Source organism: Nomascus leucogenys, chromosome 17 (assembly GCF_006542625.1).
Source record: "Nomascus leucogenys isolate Asia chromosome 17, Asia_NLE_v1, whole genome shotgun sequence".
NCBI classification, from domain to species: domain Eukaryota; kingdom Metazoa; phylum Chordata; class Mammalia; order Primates; family Hylobatidae; genus Nomascus; species Nomascus leucogenys.
The window spans coordinates 75,774,296-75,786,491 of NC_044397.1; the positions used below are offsets into that span (position 1 = coordinate 75,774,296).

The 12,196-nt window shown below is 42.8% G+C and overlaps 1 protein-coding gene across 4 annotated transcripts in view; it reads right to left on the bottom strand.

The window, feature by feature from the left end:
* CHN2 (chimerin 2) overlaps positions 1 to 12,196 on the bottom strand; it is a 328,112-nt gene that overhangs the window by 158,213 nt on the left and 157,703 nt on the right. The window lies entirely within an intron of this gene.

Genomic DNA, 12,196 nt, shown 5'->3' on the forward strand with positions numbered 1-12,196 from the left:
GTAATAAGATAAGCAAAAATTTCTGATCTAGTTTTAGGTCTAAAAATAAAAAATGTAATTGAAGGGTAGGTGAACATATGGAAGCACAGATAAAAATGATGGAATATATTTTGTAATTATGGCTCCCCAATGTCTTTGGCTGAACGTGGTTATTTTCTTACCTAATTAGTGTAGACTACCTGGTTTTAGCACAGAGAAGGAGCTATCTAACCCTCTATACATTTTGAAATGTACCACATTTCTAGGTATAGGTCACCCACACTAATGTGTCACCTAAGGATGACTGTAGTCATCTGTGAAAGGAAAACAGAGTTCAACATAACCCTTTAGCTCAGAAGGACACTAAAAATGACAGATAAAAAGAAGGCTTCTACACACCTGCCTCCCTGTAAAGGAAGAGCCTTCAGATCCCAAAGAACCAATACATGGAAAGTGGGACTAGGTGGAGGAAAGATGAATGGCCTTGCACATAAGATCATCAACCAATTGGCACATACTGTTCACCTTGTGCTATCTCTTTCCATTGGCTTCCATGGCACCACCCTCCTGGTCTTCATCCTTTGATCCTGGCTGCCTCTTTCCTATGCATGTTGCTGCTCCTCCTCTTCTACCTGTCCACTGACCATAGGAGAGGCCCAAGGCTTACCTTAGACCCTCTTCAGGTCTCATTCTCTTTCTTCTCCCTAGGGAATCTCCTCCACCCCTAACACTTCATTTATCTCCTACACAAAGGCTCCCACATCTCTGCTCAGAACCCTCCTCTAAGCTCCAGGATGTATATCTTACTTCTTACAGATTCCTCCTGATTTTCTCAAAAGAAAAGGGACCTCAACTTCAACATGTCAAAAGTTGAACTCAGGATCTTTTCCTCCAAATCTAGGCTTCTGGGAATTCTGAGATCAGTGAAGGAGCCGTTATTCTTCCTATTTCTCTAGACACCAGCATCCTAGAAGTTGTTCATCACACCTCAGATGGTCAGTTCATCAACAGACCTGTCACGTTTGCTTTGTAACATCTCCAAATTCTGTCGACTCCTCTTCATCGCTATCATTAACACCTTACTCCAAGCTCTGGACTCTTCCCACCCTGCAGCCTGTTTTTTCCCTGTTGGCTGGAGTGACTGTTTTAAAACATCAATCAGACCATGTCACTCCCCTGCTTAAAAGCCTTACATGGCCTCACATTGCTCTCAGAGGAAGATCAAATGCCCTAAATGCTTTTGCCTGTCTCCTTCTACAGTGTTACCATGTGTCATGCTCTCTGCTCAGCCAAGTTGGTTTCCTCCCCTTTCCCTAAATACGCAGTGCTCCCTTCAACCTCAGGGCCTTTGCGCATGCTACTCCTTCTGTCTATGATATCTTCCTCTCCTCCTTCTCTACCTCTTGTTATCTGCCCCTTATCATCATGTCCTTAGTTCAAATATCAACTTCATGGAGGAGTCTTTCTTGACATTTCTCACACCAGATCCAAAGACATCACCCTAGTCTATGCTCTTACAATCCCCTGTACTTTCCTTTATATAACTTATCAACAACTATAGGTCTGTATTTATTGATGTGAGTTCCAAAAACAATGATCTCTCCCTGCATGTTGTGAGTCCCGGCATGAAGGAAGGGATCATGTTTGTTTTTGCTTTGTCTTGTATCTTCAGGTTTTGTTGAGGTGCTATGGATATAAATATAAATAAAACCACAGCCTCTACTTTCAAGAACCTTATCAGCTTTAGTAAGAGGCCCAAATGTTTTTATGAAATAGTACAGTAAGTACAGGGCTGGCAAGGATCATCTTTTCAAGGCTTGGTTTACCAATCTCTGTTAGAAGGAAATAGTTAAATTAACTATGGTACGTCTTCTGATGGATACCATGCCCCTGTAATAAGGACTGAGAAAGCTCTCTATGCACTGACCTGGATCAATACTCTTGACATTCTGTTAAGCAAAAAGAGCAAGGTAAAATACACACACACACACACACACACAAAAACAAAACAAAACAAAACAAAAAAAAAACCATAAATACATAGAGTACACATTCATTTTAAGAAAGGGAGTGAAATAATAATGTATATTCAGTTTTGTTTACATCTCTATAAAGAAACTCTGGAAGGAAGAAGGAAGTAATAAAAGCATTTACCTTCAGGGGTTAAAAAGAAAGACAAGGACAGGAATGAGACAAAGATTCCTCAATGTATACTTTGTTGTTTTGAGTTTTGAATCATATGTATTGCTTATTCAAAAGAAAAAGGAAAAGCTATAAGAGATAAAGTCAGAGAAGGCTTCTTTTAATACATGAGGAAGAATTGGCCAAAGACAGAGAAACAGTTGTGGACATTCCTCTGGCTACCCCAGTATAGCTCATGCCCTCCTTAATCACCAGGGAGGCTGCATGGAATTCCTTTATTCCTCTGGAATCACCCCCAAAACTACTAAGCTGCTTTTTAGCAGGATGTTACTGTTAATGAGCATGCAATGGCCATCTCCTAAAATCACAGAGGAACTGCAGAATTCACATTTAGAGAATCTTGCCCACTCTTCTCTTCCCATTGTCAATGCCTCTTGAAGCCAACAGTGATATATGGTTGAAATGGCTTGTGAATACCATTTTTAATGGAGGTGGCAAAGGACGCATACCTGTTATAAAAGAGAAGCATTTTTAGCTAAGTGCTCTTTTGCAATTCTTACAAGCAAATATGTGAGCATCTGCTATATGCCAGATACCACAGTCAGCATTATGTGGAGGCTTTGAGGATGAATGGAGAGTCTGGGAGAAGAGAAGGGCACCAGCATACCAAGTGCCTGCCATGTGTCAGGAAACATGTATTGAATCTTCTTAAGAAACCAGAAAAAAATAACTTTGTGTCATTATCATTCTGGATAGGGGATGAGGAAACAGTGCAGAGAAGTTAAATATTTGCTCCAGGACATAGAGCTAAAATACATTCTTTTGATTCCAAAGCCCCTGGTTTGTTTGTTGGTTTAATTTTTTTAAGAGATGGGGTCTCACTATGTTGCCCAGGCTGGAATCAAACTCCTGGGTTCAAACAATCCTCCTGCCTCCACCTCCCAAGTAGCTGCGAATACAGGCAGGGGCCATCAACCCTGCTTCCTTGGTTTATATCTCCCATGCCTCAGGGCTTTTGCAGTTACTGTTCCTTTCACCTGGATTACTCATTCCCAGGATACCCACATGGCTCACTCTCTCCCTTCATTCAAGTATCTGCTTAAATCTCACCTTATCAGGGAGGCCTTCCCTGACTTGCCTGTATAAAATTCCACTCTATCCCTCTGTTCTCTTATATAGTTTTAAGTTTCTTCACAGCACTCATCATCATTAACACAATTAATAAACAAGACATAAATATTGTGTTTATTTATTTTGTGTACCATCTCCCTTGATTAAAATGTAAGCTCTTTGAGGGCAGGGATGTTGTTCTGTGCACTGCAGAATCCCCAGCATCTAGAACTGTGCTTGGCACATAGTAGATGGTGGTGGTGGTGGTGTTGTTGTTTGAGTTGGAGGCTCACTCTGTTGCCCAGGCTAGAGTGCAGTGGCACAATCTCGGCTCACTGCAACCTCTACCTCCTGGATTTAAGCAATTCTCCTGCTTCAGCCTCCTGAGTAGCTGGGACTACAGGCACGCATCACCAAGCCTGGCTAATTTTTGTATTTTTGTAGAGATGGGTTTCACCATATTGGTCAGGCTGGTCTCGAACTCCTGACCTCAAGTGATCCACCTGCCTCGGCCTCCCAAAGCACTGGGATTAGAGGCATGAGCCACCATGCTCAGCCTTGTAGTACATGTTTAATGCATATGTGTCCCTTTATTCCTCTTGAATCAGCCCAATACTACTAAGCTGCTTTTTAGCAGAATGTTACTGACAGTGTGTGTGTAACAGGAGTCAAAGGGGCCATCTCCTAGAATCACAGAGTTCTAGATCTAAGAAGGACTATAGAATCCACAGTGAGAGAATCCTGTTCACTTTTCTCTTCCCATTATTAATGCCTCTTGAAACCAACATTGATATATGGGAAGTGTGGCTGAAGTGGCTTTGTGAACACATTTTTAATTATTTGGTGAATGAACAGACTGTATCTAACGGCTCATGGGTCACAATCTGTGCCTTCGAGGAGACGCCAGTGATGGAGGACATGCGTGGAGACACAAAACTAAGGTGGGCCAAGTGCTTTAATAGGGGAAGAGGAGGAAGCTATTCAATGTACTCAAGTGGTCAGAACAACTTCCCAAGGGAAGAGGCAGGGAGCTCTCCTGAAGGATTAGAACGGTTCTGCAGGTACAGAAGAGAGAGGGTTATAGATAAAGAGGAACTGCAGGGAAAGGAAATGATGAGCTGACTGGTCAGCAAGAGGCCAGTGTGGCTGCTGAGCCAGGACATGGGATGTGTGAGAAGGCCATGTGGGGCTGGACCTTGAATGACATGCTGGGGACCGTCACTGTCCTCCTGTCTGCAACAAAGGGACAGTCACATGTTTGAGCAGAAGCCATGATCTACTCTGTTTTAAAATATTGGTAATAGGGATAAGGTTATTCAGAAGAATAAATGCTGCCCTTTTCTGGGTACAGACCATGTGCCAAGCACATTATATGCATCTTCTCACTTCGTCTTCCCAAAAAGCTTCCAAGGTAACTGTTATTCCCCTCACTAATAAGGTAGCGGAGTTGCCTGCCAGCTTTGAAGATGCTCAAGGTCACACAGATCATAGGATGAAATGAAGATTCATAACCTTGATTTCCAAAACCCAAAGGCTGTAGTTTTCAGCCTCAGCCAGTGGTTGCCTAACTAGATGGCAGAGAGGTCCCATGAGGAGCTGCTCACATTAGAATCTCCTAGGAGTTATAAAATAATACAGATTCCCAGACTCCATCTCTGGCAATGCTTACTCTTCCAGTCCGGCCAGGGGCCCCCAAACCTGTTCTTTTTAAAGCTCTTCAAGAGACTCATGCACATCCAGGATTAGGAGCCACTGTCCTTTGCCTTGCTGAAAGAGGGATCAGACACAGGGAACACTGGAGACAAGGAAGCAAGAGAGAACAGTGTTTTACTGGTACACAGATGAGGTTGTGAAAGTGTGAGTTAAGATAACACTGGTACAAATGCAGATGAGAAGGTGAGCTGATGGCCTCAGAGATTCAAAAGAGAATCGACAAGACTGGTTTACAAAGTGGAGTGACTGAGAGATTGAGATGCTACTATACAAATAAAGGATGCAGGTGATGGAATATTTCTGGACAGTTCCTCTCCTATGTCAACTGGCTAAATCCCATAGCTGCATTCTCTAGGGACCCTCTGAGCTTTAGCAATGAAAAATTTGGTAATTCACCAATCTCACAACCAACAAAGAACAATCCCAGCCAGGGGCGACTTGGAGGAGGGAAGGGGGAAGGCAAACCCTAGAAGCGAGGAACTGCCACCTCTCTCTCCTGGCCCCTCGGCAGCAGACATCATTATTTGATGACTTATTTCTCAATGAGCAGGTCTCAGAATCTGCAAACCCCTGTTCTATGCTGTTCCAAACAACAGAAGTTGGCAAGTAGGCACAGAAGCCTATTTGCCATCTGGGTTACCTGGCTGGCTATAAAGATAATGAGATGACAATCAATTACCATGGCAGCCATATAAAAATAAGGCCCAATCTCCTCTCTTAGCTTCAAATGAGAGCCTGCCCATCATTTTCAAGGTCAGCTAAAGCAGAACAAACATCCATGAAAAAAATCTCTGAGGCAGAGTTGAACATAACTGAAATTTGTCGCATAATCTGAAAACGTTGCTTCTTGAATTTTCCTTGTTCAACAAACACATTTCACAAGTCACATGCAATAATGTATGTCAATTCTTGGGTGGTCTGTGAGCTGAGAGGTGACGTGATGGAATTGCGTCTGCAGCAATGTCCCAAATATGTGCCAGGAATTCCCAGCCCCGGGCCCTCTGCCGCACACCAGAAAATTCTTAGCACCAGAGTAAGCTATTTGGCCGGGGTGGCAGCCACTGCGGAACACGGAGGTGGAGCTCCCTAACTCCCCAAGAAGCCCAAAGCAGATTAAGAAATTGAGAGCTCACTGACAGACTGTTTTACTTTTTCTTCAGTAAGAAAACTTGACTCACTCTGGGAACAGAATCAGACGCCTAATGGGCAAAAGCCCACAGCCTGGGTGGCCTTGAAGCCCAGGCCAGCCCCATCAGCTCCTAAGAGATCCTGCAGGGATGGCTTCTAACAGTCTACTTCTTTCTAAGGAGGGTATATGGACCCAGGAGCTGAATCCAGCCACTTGGCCATGACACTGAGCCAGTATGACCCTGCTCACTGCTCATGTCGTCCCAGTTTTCATGGGAAAACCTTATGAGCAGGGAATTGTAGGTGCTTTAGACATCTTCCTTGGCTCAACCCCACCCTCCAGTCTGCCATGGGAAGGCCTTGCCTTCCTAACAGAATGTCAGTTTTTTGTTTTTTTTTTTGAGACGGGGTTTCGCACTTGTTGCCCAGGCTGGAGTGCAATGGCATGATCTCGGCTAATCACAACCTCTGCCTCCCGGCTTCAAGGATTCTCCTGCCTCAGCCTCCTGAGAAGCTGGGATTACAGGCATGCACCACCATGCCCGGTTAATTTTGTATTTTCAGTAGAGATGGGGTTTCTCCATATTGGTCAGGCTAGTCTTGAACTCCCAACCGCAGGTGATCTGCCTGCCTCGGCCTCCCAAAGTGCTGGGATTACAGGCGTGAGCCACCGCACCCGGCCAGAATGTTGAGTCTTAATGGGGATTCAATTATCTTGTCTAATGGCACTGTGAAAAACCTCTAGGAGGAGATGACAGTTGCCCACACACTGAGGGGTTTCAGGCATAAGTATGTATAAGAGAAACCTGTGGGGTTTGATACATTGCAGATCCCCCCACTTTTCTGATCCAGAGATCTGGGGTAAGGCTGAGGAATAATTATCATAAATATCCTCCCCAAAGGATTCTGATGCAGGGATTCTGTAGATCAGGGTTTTGAGGCTCTAAACTTCGAATCTGTAAAACAGGCACAAGCTATACCTGCGTGACCTGCTGCCCAGGGGAGCCTCCAGGGAGAGCTGTCAGCCACTGCATCTGCTGCCTAATTGGCACTTGGCCTCTTAAGAAAGAATCTTTCAGAGCATAACCATGGTGGTTGGCTTTTGAACTTGCCTGCTCGAGGCATAAAGTTCACACAGTTCTGGCTTAAAGTTTAGAATGTAACTGTATTATTATTTTTAAGTGAACTTGAAAGTAGCTTTTCTTTTAGAGCATTGAAACCAAAGCTTTCTCAGTGACTTCATCAATGTTTCTTGTGTTCAGTCTTGAGAGTTAAGAATCAGCTGCAGATGTATGATACTTTGGGACAAGATTATTTTATGGAAACAGCTCAGTAAGCCATGAAGCTAGCTTCTAAGAAAAGGAAAGGAACAGAGCGGGCAGGGACTTAAAGGCCATCACGTGCCATCATGGTTCCTTAAGTCAACAGCTGACCTTATCCATCTTTGTGGCCCAACTCCAAGCACAGTGTCTGGCTTAAGGCAGAGACTTAATATGCATTTGTTGAATGAAGGAGTGACTAAATTAATGAACACTATAATTTATATAAAATATTGAGAGAGCTGATTTCTTACTCTTCTAGAAATTTCTTAGCCAGATATTTATGGTTGCCTTCCCAGCATCCATTTTCATCTTCCTCCCTCCAATATTACTCCAAATTTTCCAATCATGTTATACAGGGTTATATGGGGTTGATCCTTTCCTGAATTCCAGTGGTGAGTCCTGATTGGTTTAGGGCAGTCAGCACATCCCTGACCACAGTGATAAGAGTCAGGAATGGGTAACCCAGGTCAATTAAGACTGAGACTCAATTCTGAGACTGTTAGATGTGTCAAGAAAGTAGACTGTCCCTTTGCCTGTTGCTTTTGGATAAGGAAGCCACAGCCCTGATATTGTTGATAGTTATAGGGGGATCCCAAGGGAAGAACATAGTAAGAGTAGAGTGAAATCTAGGAAAGCAGAGCCAAGAAAGGAAGAAATATACACTGGATTTTGGTAATGTCATTTGAGTTGCTGGAACAGTCATGTCTGAAGCCAATGCCTCTGGACTTTTGGCTTAAGTCAATCAATGTGATTGAGAGTAGTATTCTGTTGCTTGCAGCCAAGAATAAAACTTAGAAACCGCTTCTTAAAATGAATCATTAGGCTGGGCGCGGTGGCTCATGCCTGTAATCCCAGCACTTTGGGAGGCCAAGGCGGGTAGATCACGAGGTCAGGAGATCGAGACCATCCTGGCTAACATGGTCTCTACTAAAATACAAAAAAAATTAGCCAGGCGTGGTGGCGGGCGCCTGTAGTCCCAGCTACTCAGGAGGCTGAGGCATGAGAATGGTGTGAACCCGGGAGGTGGAGCTTGCAGTGAGCCGAGATAGCACCACCGTAGTCCAGCCTGGGCGAAAGAGCGAGACTCCGTCTCAAAATAAATAAATAAATAAATAAATAAACAAACAAACAAATAAATAAATAAATAAATCATTAGAAATTGACTAATTTTCTTTTATTTTTAAGTTAAAATTTTTTTTTAGAGACAGGGTCTCGCTGTTGCACAGGCTGGAGTGCAATGGTGTGATGGTAGCTCCCTACAGCCTCAAACTCCTGGGCTCAAGTGATGCTCCCACCTTAGCCTTTTCGAGTAGCTAGGACTACAAGGCATGCCACCATGCCTGGTTAAGACAAATTTTCTTGTAGGAATAATGCCATAATTGGGGCTAGTGCTTCATAACAAGAATCTGACATTAAATAAGTCAAAGTTATGGCCAAAAAACGTCAATGAAAAGAAGGATATAGCTACTTACTTGTCTAATCATTGCAAATAATAAATTTTTAAACCAAGTCCTATGCTATGGCAAAAATATACTGTATCTAGTAAATATATGAGAGAATTGATAGTACCAAAAATTGCTAGAGTTTAAAAAACTGTGTGATGAAAGAATATGGATTCCATACATGATATGATAATGAGTTAGACATCAGTATCTAAAATTAACCTCTCAAAGGATAATTTGTGAACATTTCAAAGAGAAAGGCTTGGTAATTCCTGGGGTTCAGAATGGGTTTACCAACAGTCTATTTAAAATAAAACAAATTCAATATTCTGATAGCTTTGTTGGACTTTCATATCAGGAAAATGATATCATTTTAGCATATTTGGATTTTTTAAAAAGTATCTCATGAAGGCCCTCAGATTCCTTCTCCTAGTCATCCTTCAAGACCCACACACAAATTTGACCTCTTCTACAGTCTTCTTTCCCAGGAGATAGAGGAGTAGCATTTTGTTACCAGAATTCATTTGCATTTTAAGTTTATTGGTTTACATCTGTCTCCTTGACTAGATTGTACATTGGAGGGAAGTATGAGCCACATTTTATACATTGTTGATTTCTAACACTTATCCTCTGACATTTAGAATGTATTTGCTGAAAGATTAAACAAATAGATGATATTCTTGGGAATAAGATGGAGTAGCATGAGCTCGATAATTCATACGTGGCCTAACACCCAAACTCAAATAATTCATGTATCCAGGATGACCAAAAGAGAGTTCTTCCTCACTGGTGGTGTGTAGGGCTTTGGTCAACATGTTTTTGATGCCATGGATGGCATACTCCCCTCACTTTTGGAGATCTACATCACTGGATGCTCCCAAATAGAGCCTGGATGACTATCAGTTGGATATAATAAAGAGGAACTTTTGCAAGTAAAGTTTTATGATTATAGAGCAAATTTTTAAAAAACACAACTTGGTTAGATCCAAAAATCAAACTTAAAACTAATACAGAAGGGTTAAAATTGATACTGTTAAATTTAAGTAGCAAGGATTTTCCCGCTTCCTCAAGACGTAGAAGTACTTTTAAGAGATGTTATCAGGTGGCCCAAGGTCTCTTAGAAGAAGGCAAAATGAATTTGAGCCAATGCCATCTTTTCGCTTCAGCAAAGCTTTCTGTGGTGGCATTCTCTCAACAAATATTTATTGGGTCGTTAATGTATGCAAGGCCATGTGCAAGCCAGTGTGCAAAGCACAGTAAGTCATGGAACACCCAATGCCTCTCACTACAGATATTCTGTTGATTTACTGTCAGAGCTCTTCACACTCCATTAGGAAACAAACAAACAAAAACATCCAATTACTAAGTCATTAGCACGGCCTTTCAAAATAGAAGATCGGAATACAGAGCATTAGATTGGAAGGGCCCTTAGAGACCCAGCACAACCCCTTTATTTCACAGATGGAAGAACAGACTTATGTAACGAAGAACAAAGTGCCTCTGTATGTGCTGACAAGGAGAGATAAAAACAAGATGTTTGTGAAGTGAAACAAGCAAGCTGAAGGACACAGCATAAAGCCATTTTTACACAACAACAACAAAAATGCCTAACATGAAGCATGCGCTTTTAAACAATCAGAAGGATCTGCCTCCCCAAATTCACAGAGCTCAGCTACTGGGAAAGGGGAGAGTGGACTGGAATATGGGGTGGGGAATTTGTGGATGTTGGGAGATTTTTACTCTGTTTTATGTATTTCCCTAATGTCTGTCTTTTATGTAGCTTTGTATTGCTTTTGTAACAAATACGTACATACATATTTATGTATGTGTGTGTGTGGCTGTGTGTGTGTATATATTATATATCCATATATAATATGTGTATATATGTGTGTATGTATACATGCACTTGAGTATATATAAGATTCTGAATAGAATGGACAAGTCTTGGACACGTGCAGGCTGTGGGTTCCACTCAGAATGCTACCCCACTACTTTTAGTGAAAACTTCACCAAGTTACTTAGCTTCCCTGAGCCATGGTTTCCTTACATGTGAAATAGAAATAGTAACAGTCTACAGTCTCCATAGGCGTGGTGTGGTGGTTAATGCCTGTAATCCCAGCAATTTCGGAGGCCGAAGTTGGTGGATTGCCTGAGCTCAGGAGTTCAAGACCACTCTGGGCAACATGGCAAAACCCATCTCTAATAAAAATACAAAAAATTATCTGGGTGTGATGGCGCCTTTAACAGTCCCAGGTACTTGGGAGGCTGAGGGGGCAGGATCACCTGAGCACAGGAGGTGGAGGTTGCAGTGAGCTGAGATTGCGCCACTGCACACCAGCCTGGGTGACAGAGCAAGACTCTGTCTCAAAAAAAAAAAAAAAAAAAAAGTCCCATCTGTGAGAGCTGTGGTAAGAATTCAGGACTTGGCTGCTTGGTGCAGTGGCCAGCACAGGGCAGGTTCTTGATGGGGAGTGGTAACCCTGGCAGCTTCGTTAGGAATGCTAATGATGATGGCAGAAGTGGAGCCTGAGCCAGGGCCTGTGTCCCCTGGCTCTGGACACAGTGGGCTCCTACCATAGTCCTGCCCTCTCTCACTGGGGAGTTCCTGAGTCAAGCATATAGTACTAAGAAAAGAGGAGACAAGGCTTAGGCAATGACAGCCGACTGCCTTCACGAGGGGAGCTAAGCGGGTAATTGATGATCAGGCAGGATCTGTTTCTAAGAGTCACCCTTGGTGACCAAACATGGTTCTTCGCTATCTGTTCATTTTTCAGCGGTTGATGTCATATGATATTTTAGCCTTAGAATGATTGGCCAAAAACATAATTCATAGAAGTCAACAGATTTGCTCTTGCTGATCAACTGTGTAAAAAAATAAATAAAAATGGCCGGGCGCGGTGGCTCATGCCTGTAATCCCAGCACTTTGGGAGGCCAAGGCAGGTGGATCACCTGAGGTCAGGAGTTTGAGATCACCCTGACCAACATGCAGAAACCCTGTCTCTACTAAAAATACAAAAAAATTAGTGGGGCATGGTGGCGCATGCCTGTAATCTCAGCTACTTGGGAGACTGAGGCAGGAGAATCGCTTGAACCCGGGAGGCAGAGGTTGCGTTGAGCCAAGATCACGCTATTTCACTCCAGCCTGGGCAACAAGAGCAAAACTTGGTCTCAAAAATAATAATTAATAAATAAATAAATAAATAAATAAATAAATAAAACTAAAGCCCCAAACTGAAAGGCAGAGAGTCAGAAAGTCCACCCCTCTTTTCTAAGCATTTCTGGAATGGGCCACAGCTGGTTCTTGGAGCCCTTGGTAAGAGGAGGGGGCTCCGTTAATCCTCTCTGACTAATCTTTTTCC